Source organism: Nycticebus coucang, chromosome 14, assembly GCF_027406575.1.
Source record: "Nycticebus coucang isolate mNycCou1 chromosome 14, mNycCou1.pri, whole genome shotgun sequence".
Classification (NCBI taxonomy): domain Eukaryota; kingdom Metazoa; phylum Chordata; class Mammalia; order Primates; family Lorisidae; genus Nycticebus; species Nycticebus coucang.
In genome coordinates, this window is record NC_069793.1 from 7,870,727 (window position 1) to 7,889,412 (window position 18,686).

The window sequence follows — 18,686 nt, forward strand, 5'->3', positions numbered from 1 at the left end:
CTCAGAGAGGGACTGGGAGAGGCTGCTCTGCACCTGACGACTTCAGAGCTGGTCTGAGCTGCCTGGGCAGGCACCAGCTGCACAGCCAGAGTGACTCATCTACCCAACAGGTGCCTCCACCAGGCAGCAGGAAACATTCACATTCAGGTTGGTCAGGGAAGGCAGCGCCATTTCTCAAGGGACCCTTGTCACGGGGCTGCCCTGACCTCTGTCTCTCCTCAGCTGTGCCCTATTCTCAGAGCCTTTCCCCTCACCCTTTTGGATTTTAAAGACCCATCAGCCTGACCCCAGGATCCAGGTGATTATGGGCATTTGTGGAGACTTGGCTGGGCTTTGGGCTGCAGGTGGAGGGTGGGGCAGAGCGGTGGGGCCCCCTCACTCCCAGTACACGTGCACACACGGACACCCACTGATAGCACAGACTAGCAGATGCACAGGGGGCAGGGGGGACGTACTCCCCCACCTCTCCCCTTTGGGCTCTGGGGGAGCTCACATTCAAGCAACTGCATATATGTTTAGACCCTTCGGCTCTCTGGAGACTGCGCTCTGAAGCCAGCTGAGCCTGGATGGGCCTGTACCCAGCTTGGCCTTTTCTCCCTGGCCCCTTCCTCAGCTGGGGTTCCAGGGGCTCTATTCACATCCTAAGCAAGGGCATCCAGGTGCTATGAATGGCCTATCCCCTGCACAGGCATGCCTGCTGGCTGGAGCCTGCTGAGTGGGTGCTAGAGATGCTGCTCCCTTCCGTCCTCCCACCCTTAACCCTCTTTGAGGCCGGCCCAGAGACGCAGAACGGGCCGTGTCCATACCCAGAAGGACGCTGCCCTGCAGAAGGGAGCTGGGCAGGCTTGCTGTGGGCACAGGTCTGGGGAGGGAGATCCCGGCTCCAGCCTCTTCTCTAGCCTGGAGCCCTGCCTGTAGCCTAACTCCCGCCCAGTCCAGTCTGCTTTGGTTCCTCGGGGCTCTCAGGGGGCCAGGCGGCTACAGAATTACAATATTAAATGCAGCTGCACCGAAACATGGCCTCAATCCAATTACGCCGGGAAACAAGAGGAGCCGCTTAGACTAATCTGGTTATTCCATCCTAGCCTCCCCTTGCAGCCTCGGAGGGATGCCCTGGAGGTGATCTGTCTGGGTGGGCAGCAGCAGGAGTGTGGCCCTGTGCCCCATGGGTCCCACAGTGGTGGCCACAGGACTGAGTGGTCCCTCCCGAGGTGACCACAGCTCCTGCGGGCAGGCAAGTCATTCTCATGGTTTGCCCTACATGCATGCGCTCAGCACTGAGCTTTGAGCTGCCCCAGGGGTAGAGGGAAGCAGGCTTTGCCCTCAGGATGGTACCCCAAGTGGGTAGACAAGCCATGAGGAAATCTGAAAGACTGTTCCAGGGTGGGAGAATGCTTGGAGACAGAGCTCACAGTGGGGATTTGGCAGGTTCTAGAACATGGGCGGAAGCCAATGTGGTTGGAGGCTGGTGGGGCAGGGGCCTGTGGACCCTGACAAAGAGCATGGATCTGTCCCAGGAGGAGAGCTGTGATGGGTTTAGGCTCTCAGAGGCTCTCGGGCCACTTTGTGGACAGACCAGGGGTCATGGGGGGGGGGCGTTCTGTCCCCAAACAAGAGACAGCATTCAGCACAGGTGGGGGCAGTGGGTGGATTCATTGATTCTGAAAGGAGGAATCACTGACAGTGTGTGTGGGTTAAGGGAGGAGGGGTCCAAGGCGGCCATGGCCTCTCCCTGCTCTGGCTCCAGGCCCTCTCCCATCTTTTCTCTGTGCAGGCACTGGGGGTGGACAAGGTCTGCTCCCTGGGAGGCTGCAGTTAAAGGGAGGCCTGTTTGGAGCAAGAGGGAAGGGCAGTGACTAGGAGAGGGGTGTGCAGAGGCCAGGGGGGTGTTGGAGCCAAGATCCGAGGAATGAGCTAGATCCATCTGGGCTGGGGCAGACAGTCCTCATGCAGAGGGCCCTGCAAAAGCTGGTGGGGAAAGAGATTTTAGTTGTCACAGAAAGAGAGAAAAGTCCAGCAAGGTTGGAGCAGAGAAACAGGCTAGCAGAGAGGCACAGCGGAGGCCCAGGGGTCCTTGTAGGCCTGACTCAAGTGCAAGGGAGCTGAGACCCCTGGAGGAAAGGGCTAGGTGGAGTGGGCAGTGAGTACAGAGGGTGGTGCATCCTTAGGGTGAGCAGAGTGGGGTTGAGGAGGGAAAAGAAGCCACTTCTATTTGGAAGTGTAGCCAGGCCTGAGGACCACTATGTGGGGCCCAATATAGGAACATCAGGAAGCCAGTGAGGGAGGGAGTGACAAGATGCAAGCTTGTCTTCAGTCACAAATGAGGGAAGTGGGGTTATATCACTGGAAGAGTTAAGACGGCTTGGGTTGAAGTCTCAACTGTGTTATGTGTCCCACTTAAGACCTTGAGCAAGTTCTTTCCCTTCTTTGGGTCTGAAATATTTTTTCTTCATAAGCTTAGTTTAAATTTGGTTTTTTTAAATTGAGACTTAATTCACATATCATAAAGTTCACCCCTCTAAAGTGTAGAATTCAGGGCTTCGTCATGTATTCAGAAGGTTGTACAACCTTGGCCTCCTAGTTCCAGAACATTTTCACCACCCCACAAAGAAACCTCGGATAAGGCGCTTGGGGGTAGTTGGGGGCTGGCACTGGGGGGTGCAACAAGAAAGGAGGCTGAACAGTAGTGCCATGGCAATCAGAGCTCAAGGCAGAAATGGAACTCAGATTTGGGGTAAGACTCCTCTGTGGGCGCAGGCACCAGGTGGGAGGGTAGGGCTCCCCAACCTGGGACCCTAGATTACTGCCCTTCTCTGCCCTGCAGCCATCTGAGCCTCATAGGCAGAAGGTGGGGTCTGGGGTGTCACCTGTGGGGTTTCCCTAAAAGAGGAATCTGAGGGCATTCCTGGACCTTGGCATTTGAGATGACCTGGAGCTCACCTCCCCCCAGACCTGTTTCCCTCGGCTCAGATTTTGCAGAGGTAGAGGTAGGCAGCATTGTGCCTACTCCATCTCAGCACCAGCTCCTTCTTTCACCCTTGTGTGGCTCCACTCTCATGCTGGAATTCTTGTCCTGTCTCCTCTCCCTCTCACAAGCCACCTGTGCCGTCTGTACTTGCTGTGTGCCAAGCGCTGGCTCCATCTTTCCTGGCATTTTCTCATTTCGTCTCATTAACAATACACATGGTGGCATCATCATGCCCGTTTCACAGGTGAGGAAACTGAGGCTTAGCAAGGGGAAGGGACTCTGTCCACAGGCAAAAGATGAATAAGTGAATGAGTGAAAGACAGGATTAGACTCAGCCTGTTGGCTTCAGATGCCTGGGTTTCCCCACCCCATCTCCTTCCTCTTGATCCTCTTGTATTATTTTGTATTTCTGTAAGCTGCTGCAAATCCTTTACAGGATGAGCTGGGAATAAATAAATATGTAAGTAAACAATGAGAGGTTGCAGCGGGTGCTGACATGGGGTCAGAGCTGGGACCAGTATCAGGACAGGAATGGTCTGCAGACTGCTTCTGGCCCTTGTGTTTGGAGGGGAGTACTGGGGGGCTCCTCGGGTGCCCCAGCCCCAACTCCCAAGGTCAAGGGTGAGTAAGCAGAGGTTCACATGGGCAGCATGATAGACCTGAGAGGGCGCTAGGTGAGCATGAGCAGTGCGTGTGGTGTGTGTGGGCCTCGTTGGCTGGGGCATGAGTGTGGTGGCCCTGCTGAGGTCTGCATTGGGGTGAACAGTGGGGTGACCGCCCACTGTTCAGAGCAGACCAGCCCTGGCACTGCTGCAGCTGGTTTGGAGAGTCTCATTTACACAGTGGGAACAGGTGCCAGGGCCTGGCCCAACTTTCACTGGTCCCTCAGGAGGTGGAGCTAGTAGTGAGGCTGAGACTGTGTCCTCCCCATGCTGTATACAGGTGCAAGTGTGTGTGCATGAGTCTCCTGAGTGTGTGCACAGGTGTGTGTGCAGGGCACATGTGCCTTCTATGGTTCTGGAGAGGTGCTGCCTCCCCTTCCTCTCAGCCTCCTCCCAGGCCTAGGGCAGTGAAAAGGGACTCAGCCTCGGAAGGTGACACGGCTATTTCCAGGCCTGGATCCCTGCCAACGATGGCAGGAAAATGTGCACATGGGCATGTGTATGAGTGCTCAGCCTTGAGAAGCCCCCAGGCAGTGCTCCGCCCATGTGCACTTCCAGCCCTCTTTCTAGCCTGAGCTGGCCCAGGACCCCAGAACCACATAAAAGGCACAGGGGCGGTGGGAGGGGTCTGAGCTTTAGGTCCAGGGGGGCTAGATTGGGTCATGCTGGCTACAGGCCTTAGGCAGTTTATTCACCTCTCTGAGCCTCACTTTCCTATCTGTAAAATTGGGAAAGCCCCTAGGAGGGACCCAGCCTGGGACAGCAGGGTGGGAGTGGAGGAGCCCAGTGGGGTGTCTGTGCTGCCACAATTTGGCTTGGGCCCCCATGCCATGCTTTGGTGACCCCAGCCTGTCCCTCATCCCATAAGCCCAGACTATGCAACCAAGAGCTGTACCCCCAAGGTCCAGGAGGTGACAGACACCCTGGCGCAGGTGGGAAGCAAGGCCACGAGATTATTGGCGAGTCCTTGGATGTGTGTGGATCAAAGAGCCCTCTCCCCATCATTCCCCTCATGCTGCTGTCTGACGGGAGAGTCTGCCTGTCTGGGGGCGGAGGGACCAGGTGTGTGTGCAGTTCTAAATCTTTGCATCATCTAATAGTAATGAGTCCTATTATTCCCATTTTACAGGTGAGGAGACTGCAACTCAGAGGGGTTCACAAGATCCCCCACCATGTCAGTGGGATTCATGCTCAGGCAGTGGGGCCCCAGAGAGGATTGAGGGTACTAGGCAGAATAAGGGGCCTGAGGGTAGAGGGCAGCTGGGAGGGGCATGTCTGAGTGGAGAGGTGGGGTGCCCTTCCCCACTGAGAGGAGCTGTTGTGCTTAGTGGGGCTCTTCTGGAGAGCAGCTCTGTCCCTGGGCACCGTGGAGGCAGCTGCTGCCCAAAGCCTACTCTGTCCTGTTCAATTTTGAGCTGAAGTGCAAACAAGGCTCAGCGCCTGCTGCTCCCACCCAGATCCGATCTGTGCTATGATTTCTCTGCAGGTGGTGGCCTGCCTTCCGGGGAGGGAGGGCAGGAGAGGCTGGCTGGCACTTGAACCAGGCCCAACCATGGGGCTGCTGGGACCAGGCCATTTGTCTGGGGCAGCCAGCTCGGCTGGTTGGGATCTTCCACCCAAATTAAATTTTAACCCAGCTCATAAATCTTCCACTAAGTCCATCCCCTGCTGGCTGCTGGGTCCACCACAAGCCATGGCATGGGTCGGCACAGGGACAGCCTTGTCCCTCTGCCCCATGTGGCCGCACAGCAGCCAGGACTGCCTGCCTTGGGGTCTAGGGGCACCAGGCCCAGGCAAGGGGGGCTTTCAATCTGCCCACCAGTGGAGCTGGCAAAGGGCCCAGCCTAGCTGTCCCAAGCAGAAGTTCAATGTCATCAGTCTGAAGGCCTGGCCCCAGGATCCCAGCGGGGCTGAGGCAGGCTCTGCTGTGGAAAGATCTGTGTGCAAATGACAGCTCTGCTGCTTCCCATTCCAGCAAAGCCAGCTCAGGCCAGCTTCCTGACTTCTGGCCTCAGTTTCCTTAGCAGTGCAATGGGGCAGTAACGGAAGAGGTGGCTCTGGTGCCCCTCCATGCCCACAGCCCCTGCCCCTAGCAGATAGTGAGTGGCCTTGAAGCCCCCTGGGCAGGGGCAGGGGCAGGGGAGGGAGGGTGGAGTAGCAATGGGGGCTCTGGGGCAGACAGAGTGTGCATGGTGGGTGTGAGCCCAGTGCGGGCCAGGCACACAGAGCGACTCTGAGGGAGGCCATTAGGACTGAGGTGGGGAAAGTGGGGCTTAGCTCAGCCCGGGGAAGCTTCCTTTATTTGTTTGTGGTTTTATGGAGGTGTAAGGTGCATATGGGCAACCACACAAGCTGAAGTGCACAGCCCCAGGAATTTTACATTCACATACCGTGCTCCTGTGAGCACCCCCAGCTCAGAGGCTGGGACATTTCCCTCCCTACCTCCAAACCTGTCCCTCTTTCTCAGCACTCCCTGTAGCCCCTTCGCCCTCAGGATGAAGTGCAGACCCTGCCCCATGACCTCCTTCTGCCCTGGCCTTTGCACCTGCCCTTCCACTGCTGGAGCTGCTTTTCCTTTTCATGCTGCGGGGACCACACCGTCTGTGTTCAGTGCATATTCATGGAGGGAAGGGTGGTAGAGGAGGGAGGGAGGGAGGAAGGGAGGGACTGAGGAGGGAATATTACCATGCCTAGAGAACTGAGGACGCACCGTTCCCACATCACCCCCACGGCCACGGTGGAGCAGGACGGAAGCCCTTTCCTCATCACCCACCCTGTGAACTCGACAGTCGGTGCCAAGGATGGAGGAAGGAGAGAGCCCCAGGCTCTTCCCCTCACTGTCCTCTCCTCAGTGGCGATTGCGGGGTACAAAGAGGAAAACCAGGGACGCCTTTACCACATCTCTCTCCCCATCAGGCCTGCATGGTGACAGCGCCCCACTCTCACATCTCACTTGGGGTGCCCAGCTGCCCCAGACCTACTCTGCACCCTGCCCTCAGGCCACCCCCTACAGTAGCCCCACAGCCAGCCACAGTGATCTACACCCCTCAGTGGGTGTTTGTCCTCTGCCTGTGGCACAGGACATCCCCACCAGTAAATGATGCAGGGCTGGATTTTATTTGCACCCAAATGTGGGCCACAGGCATTAAGATAAATGATGGCACAGTTAAGGGAGACTCCAGGTTTGCGGGTCTGGCAGCAGCCACTTGTGTGGGCCCCAACCTCCTGCTCTCCTGGGAGCCCTGGGACTGGGATGCCACTGCCTGCTGCTGGGGGCAGAACCACTCAGACCTCCCTCTACCCCTACTCCTGGCTCATCGCCTGGGCTGTGGGTCCTGCCCAGCCCTGGCCACAGGCCAGTCCCCAACCTAAGCCCCTTATTCTCCCAGGGGCTACTAGCCAGGATAACAGGGAGGGCCTGGGCTGAAGGAGGGGACCCCAAAAGGCATCTGCCTCCCATGAAGAGGGCAGGGTTCCCTGAGAACTAGGCCAGGGAGGGGCCAGCTAGCTACACTCCCCAAAGTCTCAACCCCTCGCTAGATCTCTGGGCCAGGAGGCTGGGACTGGTGTCCCTGGGAAAGGGACGCAGCTGGTGCCAGTGTTCTGCAGCCTCACCTGCAAAGCTGGCCCAGCCTTGCAAGGCCTGCAGCCACAGGTCCTATGTCCATATGCGATTATCTGTTTGATGTCTGTGCCCCCTGAGGCCACATGGTCAGCCTGGCCCTCTACAGGGTCCTCTCCCCTCTACCTAGGACAAGGCACATCATGAATGTCTGACTGGATGGCCGAAGGCTGGACACCTGGCCCAGGGTGACTTTCTGTGCACTGTGGTGTCCACTTGACCACTTTCCTAGGGGTTGTTTTGGAAAAAGAAGGAGGGAGGGTGGACAAGGGCTTAGCCCTCATTTCTGGGCAAGGGGAGAGGCAAGGAGAGGCCCAAACTGTGTCTGGGCCTCCTCAACTGTTTCAGGGCCCCTCAGGGCTAGCCTTGAGAGGGGCTGTGGTGGTTCCAAGTAGGGGAGGGTGGGGGAGTAGCTGGCAGACAGGTGGACCCCCACCTTCACTATCTGCCCCTCCCCTAGCTCTTCCCATAGTCACTTGGCCCCCTGCATGGTTCCTGCCTTCACCCAGGCCCCCAGGGACTCTGTCACTCAGAAAAGTACTCGGCAAAGATGAGGTGGATCCCCCTGGGGACTCAGAGCAGCCTGACTTCTCCAAGTAAGTTGGCAAAAGTTGCTGCCTCCCCTGGGGAGGGACAAGGCGGGCACCCTGGGGAGCCGTAGCCAGGTGAGGGGAAGTCTTGCATCAGGAGGCTCAGCTGCCAGGCAGGGAGGAGGGCAGCGGCACAGACCTCAGGGCAAAGGGGCCTCAGGTGAGACTGTCTGGGAGCCTTGGGGTCCTTGCCTGTGAGAGGGAGGCCCGGGCACCCACTATAGGATGCATGTGGGGATATGAGCCCCGCAGATGAGGCCTCAGCCTAGTGCGTGGCAGGCCCTCAGTCACCACCAGCCTCCGCTGCCCTGCTGACCCAGGAGGCAGAAGGTTGACAGCTGCAGGTGGCACATGCCCTTGACAATTTGTCTAGCTGTGAGCAGATCTCTCCTTCTCTCTGGGTTCTGGTTTTTCCAACACCACAGACTCAGAACCAGAGCGGCCTTATTGGTCACCTAACCTCTCACAGTCTTGGTTGCCTTGTCTGTGAACTGGGGATGGTAGTGCTCCATCAGGTCAGTAAGAGCATGAAAACAGCCAGTGCGGGCAGCAGGCGGCTTTAACAGTGCCTGAGGCACGGGGGCTCCCAGTGGGTGGAAGCAGCTGCTCTGTTATCACTTGGCATCAGAGGTGCTAAAGGGACATTCACAAAGTCATGGGTGGGGTTTAGGAAACAAGCCAGGGACGATGTGGAGCTGTCACCATAGGGAGGGGCCATGGTGAACAGATCCCAGAGAGAGTAGCCGAAGCTATTGACAGGGTCACCGTGCCCACCTGGCTCTCTGCTTTCCCTCTGACCTGTGCTGGGGCTCCCCACGCAAGGAGGTTCTCAGAGCGAGGGACTCTGCTGGTAATGTGAGATGGCAGCTTGAGAGAAGCTGGCCCAGGGCCTGGTACAAAGTAGCGGCTTATAAGAGTGGATGACTGGGCCCTGGGATGAGGCCAGGGCCACTGAAGAGGCTGCCAGCCTCACCGGGGTGCAGGGATGACAGGAGGGGAAGGGCCTCAGTTGTAGGTGGTCCTGCCCCCCTGAGGAGATGACAATGCTGGGGGTCGAGACCCAGCTCTGCCCTGTGTGACCCTGGGCAGAGCACTGAACCTCAGTGTGCCCCTCTGTAAAGTGAGAGGGGTTGGATCAGGTGGGGTTTTAACAGCTCTTTCAGCACTTAGGACAGGACTCTGTCCAGGTAACAAACAAAAGGAATGACAATGCCTGTGACTGGGGCCCAACTGAGCTGAGAACCTTCTAGAATGGGACCGGGGAAGTGAAGATACACACCCTCGCCTGTCTTGCCAGGCTCAGGGTTTCACGCACTCAACGGCCCGAATCCAGAGGGCACCAGCAAGGCAGAGGGACGTGTGGGTTGCGAGCCCTTGCCTGTCCTCGGGAATGGATTGCGCGTTGTTTTTCCCATCTGGGAGCCTAATAGTCAGCAGTTATTTATCGTCTCGTTTCCAAGTGGGTAGAAAAGCCACAAGTAAGTAAATTCGGGCAGCAGGGCACAATTATTGAGCCCAGTGCTTTATTTCCCCAACTCAACTCTAGCCCAGGAGGCATTGGGTCGATAATAATTTATGACGCAGCCCCTGTAGTGGATAGGGAGGTGGCCAGATAACCACGTTTGCTGCTGTGTGCCCTCCCGGCACCAGCTCTGCCTGCTTACAGGTGGTTGGGATGGCAGGTCCAGGGAGGCTTGGGGTCAGAGTTGGAGGACAGAGGCCGTGGCTGGAGGAGGAGGCCCAGTACTGGGCAGGCCCAGGCCTTGTCCTGGGGCACCAGGTAGACCCCTTGTCTGAGGCAGAGGTATCGCAAGACTAAAATGGAGGGACAGGTGGCAGTGAGTCCACCAAGCAGCTTGGGCTTTGTTTCAGGTGGGCCTCCACAGAGGCAGAGCCTGAGATGCATCTTGAACCTGCCTGCCCCGGAGACCCTAAGGGAGGAAGTGAAGCAGGAGAAAGCCATGGAAGATGGGCTGTGGTCTGATCTGCAGGGGCTCTGGGAGAATCCACGCTGCAGCCTTTTTTTTTTTTTTTTTGTAGAGACAGAGTCTCACTGTACCGCCCTTGGTAGAGTGCCGTGGCGTCACACAGCTTACAGCAACCTCTAACTCTTGGGCTTACGCGATTCTCTTGCCTCAGCCTCCTGAGCAGCTGAGACTACAGGCGCCCGCCACAACGCCCGGCTATTTTTTTTTTGTTGCAGTTTGGCCGGGGCTGGGTTTGAACCCGCCACCCTCGGCATATGGGGCCGGCGCCCTGCTCACTGAGCCACAGGCGCCGCCCTACGCTGCAGCCTTTTGACCTCAGGTCAGCTGGTCACTGACTGCTGGCTGCTCTAGCGGAGGGGAAGAGGCACAAGGCCCAGGGTAGATGGAGCCCTTGGCAGCCACACCTTGAAGCTCCTGTATAGGGTCCAGGGGTCCCACAGCCTCAGCTACGGGATCTCCAGTCTGCAGACTTCTGTGGCATCTACCCTGCCTCAGAAGGAGCAGGGCTGTGATCTGGATTTCATGATTTACACAGCTGATTTCATCATGTTTCATTTTTCTGTCAAGTTTCCTGCCATTGCAGTTTCCTTCTTCCCTCTGGGGACATCAGGATGTTAAGTGGGGATGTTTTGTGAGGGGGGGTTGGCACGCCCTCAGCTCTTGCTCTAGGGCTGGGCTGGTGCAACAGAATTGGAAGTGGGGGAAGAGCCTGCAGGGGCTGGGCTGAGGCTGCAACAGTCTCGTAGAGGCGGCCTTCTGAGCATCTTCTTCTCATGAGTGATAAGAATGGAGGGTGAGGGTGGCACCTGTAGCTCAGTGGGTAGGGCGCCGGCCACATACACCGAGGCTGGCAGGTTTGAACCCAGCTCAGGCCTACTAAACAACAAAGGCAACAATAACAAGAATAGCCGGGCGTTGTGGCAGGTGCCTGTAGTCCCAGCTACTTGGGAGGCTGAGGCAAGAGAACCGCTTAAGCCTAAGAGTTAGAGGTTGCTGTGAGCTATGACACCACGGCACTCTACCAAGGGTGACATAGTAAGACTCTGTCTCAAAAAAAAATAGCTGGGGGGCAGCACCTGTGGCTCAGTGAGTAGGGCACCGGCCCCATATGCAGTGGCGGGTTCAAACCCAGCCCCAGCCAAACTGCAACAAAAAAATAGCCAGGCGTTGTGGCGGGCGCCTGTAGTCCCAGCTGCTCGGGAGGCTGAGGCAAGAGAATCGCGTAAGCCCAAGAGTTAGAGGTTGCTGTGAGCTGTGTGACGCCACGGCATCCTGTCGAGGGCGGTACAATGCGACTCTGTCTCTACAAAAAAAAAAAAAAAAAAATAGCTGGGCATTGTGGTGGGCACCTGTAGTCCCAGCTACTTGGGAGGCTGAGGCAAGAGAATTGCTTAAGCCCAAGAGTTTGAGATTCTTATGAGCTGTGATGCTGCAGCACTCTACCCAGGGCAAAAGCTTGAGACTCTGTCTCAAAAAAAAAAAGAATGGAATGTGAGCTGGACCTGGTCCTCAGAGTATTCACACAGCGCCTCATGGAATCCTCTCTGCAGGCTCGGGGTGTCATTCTCATCATCAGCCCCATCTCCCAGATGAGAAGACTGATGTTCTGAGACATAGAGGACCCAGGTTCCCCCAGCACCAGGCTGTCAACCACTCTCCTGCTGCCTCCTGCCTCCAGGCTTACCTGCTTTTCTCATGACGGCCCTCCTGATAGGCCATGACTTCAGGGCACCACGGAGGCAACTGAGGCCCAGAACCACTGACAGCATCACTGTCACCCTGTGGCCGCTCCTCCCTGCACCTCTCTGAAGGTATGGGGTCATGCTGAGCCAACTCTGGGCTCTCAGCTTGCATAGGGGACGGGTGGCTGCCTTCTCTCTCTCCCCATGTGACCTTAGGGGAGGCCTGGAGTCTCCATTTTCTCTAGGGAGCTGAGAAGAACCTGATTTTCAAACACAGGATGGGGAGAGGTAGCCTGACTGCCACTGTTAGTAGGTGCTCTTCTGAGGCCCCCCAAAACAATCCCCCCAGACCAGGACCTGTAACACACCTTGGTGTATTCAGAAGGCCATCATCCTTCCTGGGACCTGACCTTGGCCTACATTAGGATCACTGTTGCATCCAGGGTGGCTGGTATCACCACACATTCTTGGGGCTTCAGGAGGGCTCCAATTCCCATCCACTGATCCCTCGCTTTTCTTGTCTCTCTGCCTGCCTCTTAAAAAAAATTAAACACGGATGGTTTCATCTAGGGAGAATTAGTATTCCAGGCAGGCTGGGGAGATGTGATCAGAATGTCAAGGCCAGAGTCACAGAGCTAGAAGGGAAGGGAATAGGTGCCGAGCCTGGCAGAGGCCTCTGACCCCACCGAGGGAGGTACGGTGGGAACTTTGAGGGGCCCAGATGCCATCTGGGAGAATGAGGCTGGGTGTGGCCAGAGGGCCTGGCACTGCATCCAGGAAGGGGGGAGGCAGAGAGGGAGTGGCTCAGGGCTGAGAACATATCTGGCCACGACACGTGGGCCCAGCCCCGATTCTCGGCCCTGTCCACTCTTGTTTTCATTCTGCCATCACCCGTGTGCCACTGCTTGCTGGGTATGAGCTGGGTGCCAGCGAGGCAGAGGGCAGGGACAGGCCTGTGCTCACCACTGCATGTCACCTGCCTAAGGCCACTGCCTGGCACACAGCGGCCACTTCCCAAAGACTAGGAAAATGATTTGAAGAAGACGCAAATCCTGGGAGGTTAACAGATGTCTCCAAATACAAAGGCAGCTGGTAACCACTGGAGCACACAGACAAATTGTTATTTGCTGCAGGACTTCTCAGAGCCTTTAATATACTGATATGGCCTGTGAACCTGCAGAGGGAGCTCCAGCCCGCAGCCTCCTGCCATCTGAACACAGACCTGTAGTCCTTAGTCACAGTGAGACTTGAGGGCATCCAGGCTCTGCAGTGGAGTGGACCCACTGTGTGATCTTAGGCAGGCTCCTGAATATATTTCCTCAGGTAGAAAATTAAAATGGTAGCTAGAATGCCCATGGATTCAGTGAGGTGATGTATGAATAATGCCTGCTTCTGACACAGTGTATAGTAGCTACTGTTGTTGTTGTTATTATTATTATTTGAGACAGAGTCTCAAGTTGTTGCCCTCAGTAGAGTGTTGTGGCATCATAGCTCACAGCAACCTCTAACTCTTGGGCTCAAGCAATCCTCTTGCCTCAGTTTTTCTATTTTTAATAGAGACAAGGTCTCGCTTTTGCTCAGGCTGGTCTCAAACTCAGGAGCTCAAGAAATCCACCCACCTCGGCCTCCCAGAGTGCTAGGATTACAGGCGTGAGCCACTGCGCCCTGCCTTTTAGTATTATTATCTGCATAAACTACTTGGCTCTATGTGCCTGGCTATTTAGAACTCTATTGAGTTGGGTATTGGTGTTGTCTCTTCTGATGACACGGTCCTTGCCTGTAAGAGCTCTCAGCCCCCAGAGGATGCTGGGCCTTGTCTACCAGGATTCAGAAAGCCCCCAGGCCCCCACTACAACTATGGCTTCTTTGGCTGTCCCTGGGGTCCACAGGGGGACTTAGGCTCAAGCACTTCCCAGAGGTCACATCCAGGGCCAGGAATCACTTTAGCGATGTCCTTTGTCTGGGCCTGCATCCGGGGAGGTGAGGTAGCTACCAGTTAGGAAATCTGGGGCTGTCTCTGCCAGGTGGGGCTGGGCCCCATGTGCTCCAAGAGCAAAGGTACCAGGGGCCTCGTTAGCCCCAGCTTCAAAAAGCCTCAGTATTAACAAAAGTGTGCTGCAGATCCTTTTTCTTTTTCCTTCTTTCCTTAAGGCAGGCTCCCAAATGAAAAGGAAAATATACAATGAGAGACAATAAGGAAACCTCAGAGGAAAGCCAGGCGTCTGCAAAGATGGGAAGGAACGACATTCTACCCTCGTGTGAGGTGTGGGCTCGCTTGCTTTATTTATTTAAAATAGTCTCTCTCTCTTTCGCTGCTTTTCCCCTTCCTCCCAATTCAGCTGGTTTCTCAGGCTGTGCTTTAAGTTCTTTTGAAGTGTTACAACCATTTTCTCCTCTTTCAATTAACAACAAGAAAAGGAAGCTAATAGCTTCCTGCGCCACTCGCTGTAAATATTAACAAAGTCTGGCCACCAGGCCGAGCACACAGTGTTGCTCCCAGCCAGAGATCGTGTTTACGGGAAGGAGGGGAGGGGGTGGGAGATTTCCAACACAGAGGCGAAAATCCCTTGGCACGGGCTTCTGCTGGTGCAAGGAAACTGGAGAGGAGGGGAGCTGGGGAGCCAGGTGAGAAGGTGCCTGTCCCTGGAGACTTGAGGCTGGCACAGCTGGCAGGAGGGAAGGGGAGAACTGAAGCTGTCAGTGGATGCTCCTAGAAGGAAAGGCAGCTTCCTCCAGTGGCACTGAGTAACTAGGACCCTGGAGGGTGTGTGGCCGGGAACCCCTGTTCGTGGCTTTGAGTGTGGTTGGTGATAGAGGTGCTGATGGTCCCTGACGGCACACACTGGATCCCCAGCACTGCATGGAGCCCTCAAAGGAACTGGGGTGAGGGCTTCTGAAGTAAGACAGGAAAGGTTTCAAGTTGGAAGTCAGGACCTAAATGGAGCTGAGGCTGCAGAGGGCTCAAAGAATGGGGTGGCCAAGGATGGGAGGTAACACCCCTTGGGCAGAGTCTGGGTGTCCCTGACAGCTCCTTGGCTTCTTCCTCCAGCTGTAACCCCCTACCTCCGAAGCCTGTGAGCCACATCATGCTGCTTGAACATGCACTCAAGAGCTGTGGACAGTGGACAGCAGGGGGCCCATTCCACAGCCAGGCTACCATGGAACCTGTGTGAGATTATCAAAGCCAGGATGGTCAGGAGGGAACAAGGGATGCCACAGGCCCTGCACATTCCCTGGCTGAGGGGCCAGAGGGCTCCATGGTTGGATGGGGTAGAGGGTCAAAAAGCCACTGATCTCCCAGCAAAAGTGGTCCAGTTTCCAGGTTTCAGCCTTGGCTGGTGGCACCAGTCTCATCATGCCCTGACTCCCACCAGGCTGCATGCATACCCTCAAGGGTGAGGGTGCTGCTACAGCAAGGCCTGCTGGGTGGGGCCCAGCAACAGTGCAGCCTCCTTCCTGGGAGCCAGCAGGCAGGGGGCTGTTCCTCTGCCTTCTTTTGTGCCTAGAGTCACTGTGTGAACACGCAGACTCCAGCCATTGTGTTCCTCCTGAGGGCAACGGGGCAGGCATGTGAAGGGCTGCTGAGTCCCCACCCGCTCCTAAGCACACTGTCACCTGCAGCCCCAGAGGCTGGGAGCAGCTGTCTGTCCCTCAGCAAGCTGTCCTCGCTGGCCCTCCCCTCCCCACCCCGAACCCGCTCACACAGCGCTGTGGCACAGGAGTCCCCGCCTGCCCTTGCATGGAGGAGATTTCAAAGGCACAAGAGCACTCCAGGCAGATGAGGCCTCTTCAGGCGCCTGCCCACTTTGTCTCCCCGCTGCCCGGGGATAACAGTGTGCACCTGGCAGCTGTTTCTAGATGTTCCCCCATTGCTTAGCTGTGTTGTGAGGGCGGCACCTCTGGACTTGGGACCCTCTACCTCTCTAGCACCCCAAACCTGGCAGAACCCGCCCTCCAGAGTCCCTAGACAGTACAGAGAGGGTCTGTGGGCTAGGCGGGGCAGGCAGAGCGCAGGCGGCTAAGGTCCATGCCTGAATGGCCCAGGCAGCTCAGCACCAGGGCATGGGAGTCCGTTCCCAGGCCTCCTCTGGCCAGAGCTGCTCTCACGTGAAGGGAAGGAAGAAAAGAAAGGAAAGAAGGAAGGGGAGAAAGAAAGAAAGAGCGATATCCCATGGTAGAAGTCTGAGTTTTCTGCCCAGAGAAAATTGTCCCAGCAGAGTGGCCTCTTGGGCCCCTGGGCATCCCTGCTCTGGGTACTGCCTGCCTGTTTCCCGAGTGGTCTGTCTCCAAGGGGGCATTGGTAGAGGTCCAGACCTGCTGGCTGGGTGGTTTGGGCTCTTACAGCCACCCACAGACTGGCTGGCACACTCACTTGCACACCCATCCCTGAAAGTCTGGGTTTTGTCAGGAAATGGTTTAATTAGCAGAGTGGAGGCTCAGAGGGTTCGCAGCACATAAGCAGGCTCTCTCACCTCCACCCCTTCTCACCCCTCTGTGGGTGCCATGCTGTGATGCCAAGCCAGGGGCCGGGAGTGAGTGAGAAGGGGGTGCATGGGGCCCATCTCACCCTCGGGAGGGAGGAGCTGGAACCTCCAAACATGCCCCTTCAAGGCCCTTCCTGCTGCCCCTGCTCAAGCTGGCCTGGGGGCTGCAGGCCAGGGATCAGGGCCAGACACAGCAGGCTGGCCCCTCACTGTGCTCCTCAGTGGTGCTCCCAGGAGCACTCTGCTGCCCTCCAGTGAGGAGAAGGGAGAGCCCCCAGGCCCGTCTTCAGGACATAGAGCTGGGGGCCTCTCAAGTCAGCCTCCTCCCTTCAACTCAAGGGAGGTCCTCCCTGCCCCTTTTAGGAGGACATCGCCCCAGTCTTTTGCTGGTTCCCTCTGGTGCACCTCTCCATCCTGCAGCTGGGTGTGCTTTCTAAACTGTGGGTCTGGTCATACTTCTCCCTGCCAGGGCACCCTCACTGTGTCCTCACTGTGCTCAATATGACTAGGCCTTTGGCACATTATTCAAAACGCCCCCAAGGCCAGGTTCCTGGCCCCGATCCAAGTCAGATCACCACCCTCCACTAGCTTGGGACACTGCCTCTCCCCACGTCCCTGCCCCTCCCACCTTCAAGCCTTTGTTACATCCTGTTCCCTCAACCTGAAATGTTCTTCCTGCCTCATTCCCTACTGTGCTGACCCTATTACAGAAGCAATCCTAAGCCACCATATGGCAATGCTCTCCCTGCCCCCAGTGCTCCCAAGAGAAACGTACGTGGCTGTGGCAGCCCCCAGGCCCACGCTGGCACGAGCAAGGAGTGACCCACTCTCTGTGATGGGAAAGAAAAGAATAGGCCCTATAGATGGCCATCCTGGTGAGCAGAAGTCAGCAGTCACAGAGCAAACTCAGGTTTGAGTCACAAAGAGCCTTTTCATCTAAAAAGGTCAGACACAGATGCTGACCTCAGCCTGGAAGTCCAAAATGAAAGAAAACCCCGGGTCCTCTAGCTCACACCAGCTCTGACCTCCTTTACAGTGATCTAAACTCTGCCCTCTTTGCCACAGGGCAGCTCTGCCCAGGGAGGGGGGTGGGCGTGTTCATTTAAAACGATACTTAGCTAAGTCGCCGCTATAAAGCCCACCTGGGTTTCCAACAGCACATACCAAGCATCTGATTAATGACACACACATAAAAATCCATCCCCGTGAGCCATAGGTTGAAATGAAACAGGAGGGCTAAGTACTAATATAAGCATTAATATCAGTGAGTGCCAGTGTTTAAGGCAGCTGTGAGCTGTAAAGCTGAGCACCGCTTTTTTGGGTGGAAGCCCTGAAGGGCTGAAAGTGGGCAGTGGCTCCTGAAGACAAGGGTGGTCGAGGGGGAAACCCAGCTGCACCTGCCCCACTCTGGATTGCCACTGAGCTCGTATGTGACTGTCATGACAAGGGAAGACCCCCCAGAACCACAGCACAGTATAATCTTCCCCAGTAAACCCCTGTAATCTATCCCCTTCCCCAGGCTGGGCAAGGTGGGGCTTTGGCTCCCATGCTGCCCTACATGTGTGTCCTGCTGTGGTCTCTGCAAATCAGTGCCCTCCCCACTGGACTTTGAGCTCCTGGATGATGGGAGCTCCTCTTTGGATCCTCGAGGTCTTGAACAGTGCCCAGAATAGGACTGGACTCAGGATATGTTTGTTGGCTGGCTGAAGAATGAATGGAAAGATGGATAGATGTATGGAAGAAGGGGTGGATGAAGAGATGAAGAGATGAAGGAATAGATGGATGGATAAAGGAATGAAGAGATGGAGACATGGACGGATGGACAGATGGATGGATGGAGAAAGGTGGGAGAGATGGATGAGAGTAGGATGGATGGATGAATGGAGAAAGGGAAGGGGGAGAAATGGATGGATGGATGGAGAGATGGAGGGGAGGAAGGTACATGATAGAGCCTCAGAAGAACCCAGGGCCTCTTGCTGCAGTGTTTGGCTGATGGTGCGTCTCTGCTGCACTGGGTGCAGGGAAAAGGAAATTGGCCTGGAGTGTGGGGTCCTTGTTCTTCCCTCCCATTCTTCTCAGTCTACACAATGGAGGTGGCCCTTCCTGCTCTGCCTGCTGTGTTGTCCCAGGCTCAGGGAAGATGGCAAAGCAGAAATTACTGGAAAAGGATAAGGTGCATGGTCCCCTGCCTGGTAAATGATGTTTATCTATAGGCAGATGCAGCCACAATGCAAAGAGTAGTTCAGAGATGTGGGAGTGGCTTGCTTTTTCTTCTTTCAAATTGCTTTTAATTCAGTTGGGATGTTGTTGTTTATAACAAAAGTAAAGATGTATAAGCATCTCAAAGTGCTTACAAATGGAAGCTTACATCTGGAGCCTATGGGAACAGCAATGGCTGAGGCAAGAAAAGGGTGAGCCGAGGCTATCCTCTCACAGAGGTGCCCAGAGCTGGGGGCTCAGCAAGGGCTAAAGAAGGGCCTTTGGTTACAGATCCCCTGGGACCCCGCAAACTCCTTTGGTCCTTGGTTAGTTTGATTGTCTACAAAGTCTGAGTGCAGCCACTAACTTTGCACTGTGTGGTCTCCACTCACTAGAGCCAGTAGCTCAACCACCAGGGTGCTGCGCTCTGGCAGGAGGAGTCTGCCAGGCGGGCTCATTTACATATTTATTCCTGGGCCTCCTTTGGTTCA

The 18,686-nt window shown here is 56.1% G+C and overlaps 2 protein-coding genes across 5 annotated transcripts in view; one reads left to right on the forward strand and one right to left on the reverse strand.

The window, feature by feature from the left end:
- The window catches only part of MACROD1 (mono-ADP ribosylhydrolase 1), a 149,116-nt gene that overhangs the window by 71,712 nt on the left and 58,718 nt on the right, over nucleotides 1-18,686 (reverse strand). The gene's annotated exons all lie outside the window — the stretch shown is intronic.
- Nucleotides 1-18,686, forward strand: part of FLRT1 (fibronectin leucine rich transmembrane protein 1) — a 75,326-nt gene that overhangs the window by 39,257 nt on the left and 17,383 nt on the right. Inside the window, exon 1 of one of the 2 annotated variants that reach the window (XM_053560673.1) lies at nucleotides 13,709-13,775. The exons of the other annotated variant lie outside the window; for it this stretch is intronic. The gene's annotated coding sequence lies outside the window, so the exon portion shown is untranslated. Of the gene's footprint in view, nucleotides 1-13,708; nucleotides 13,776-18,686 lie in introns of those variants that run through there. 2 annotated transcript variants of the gene reach the window in all.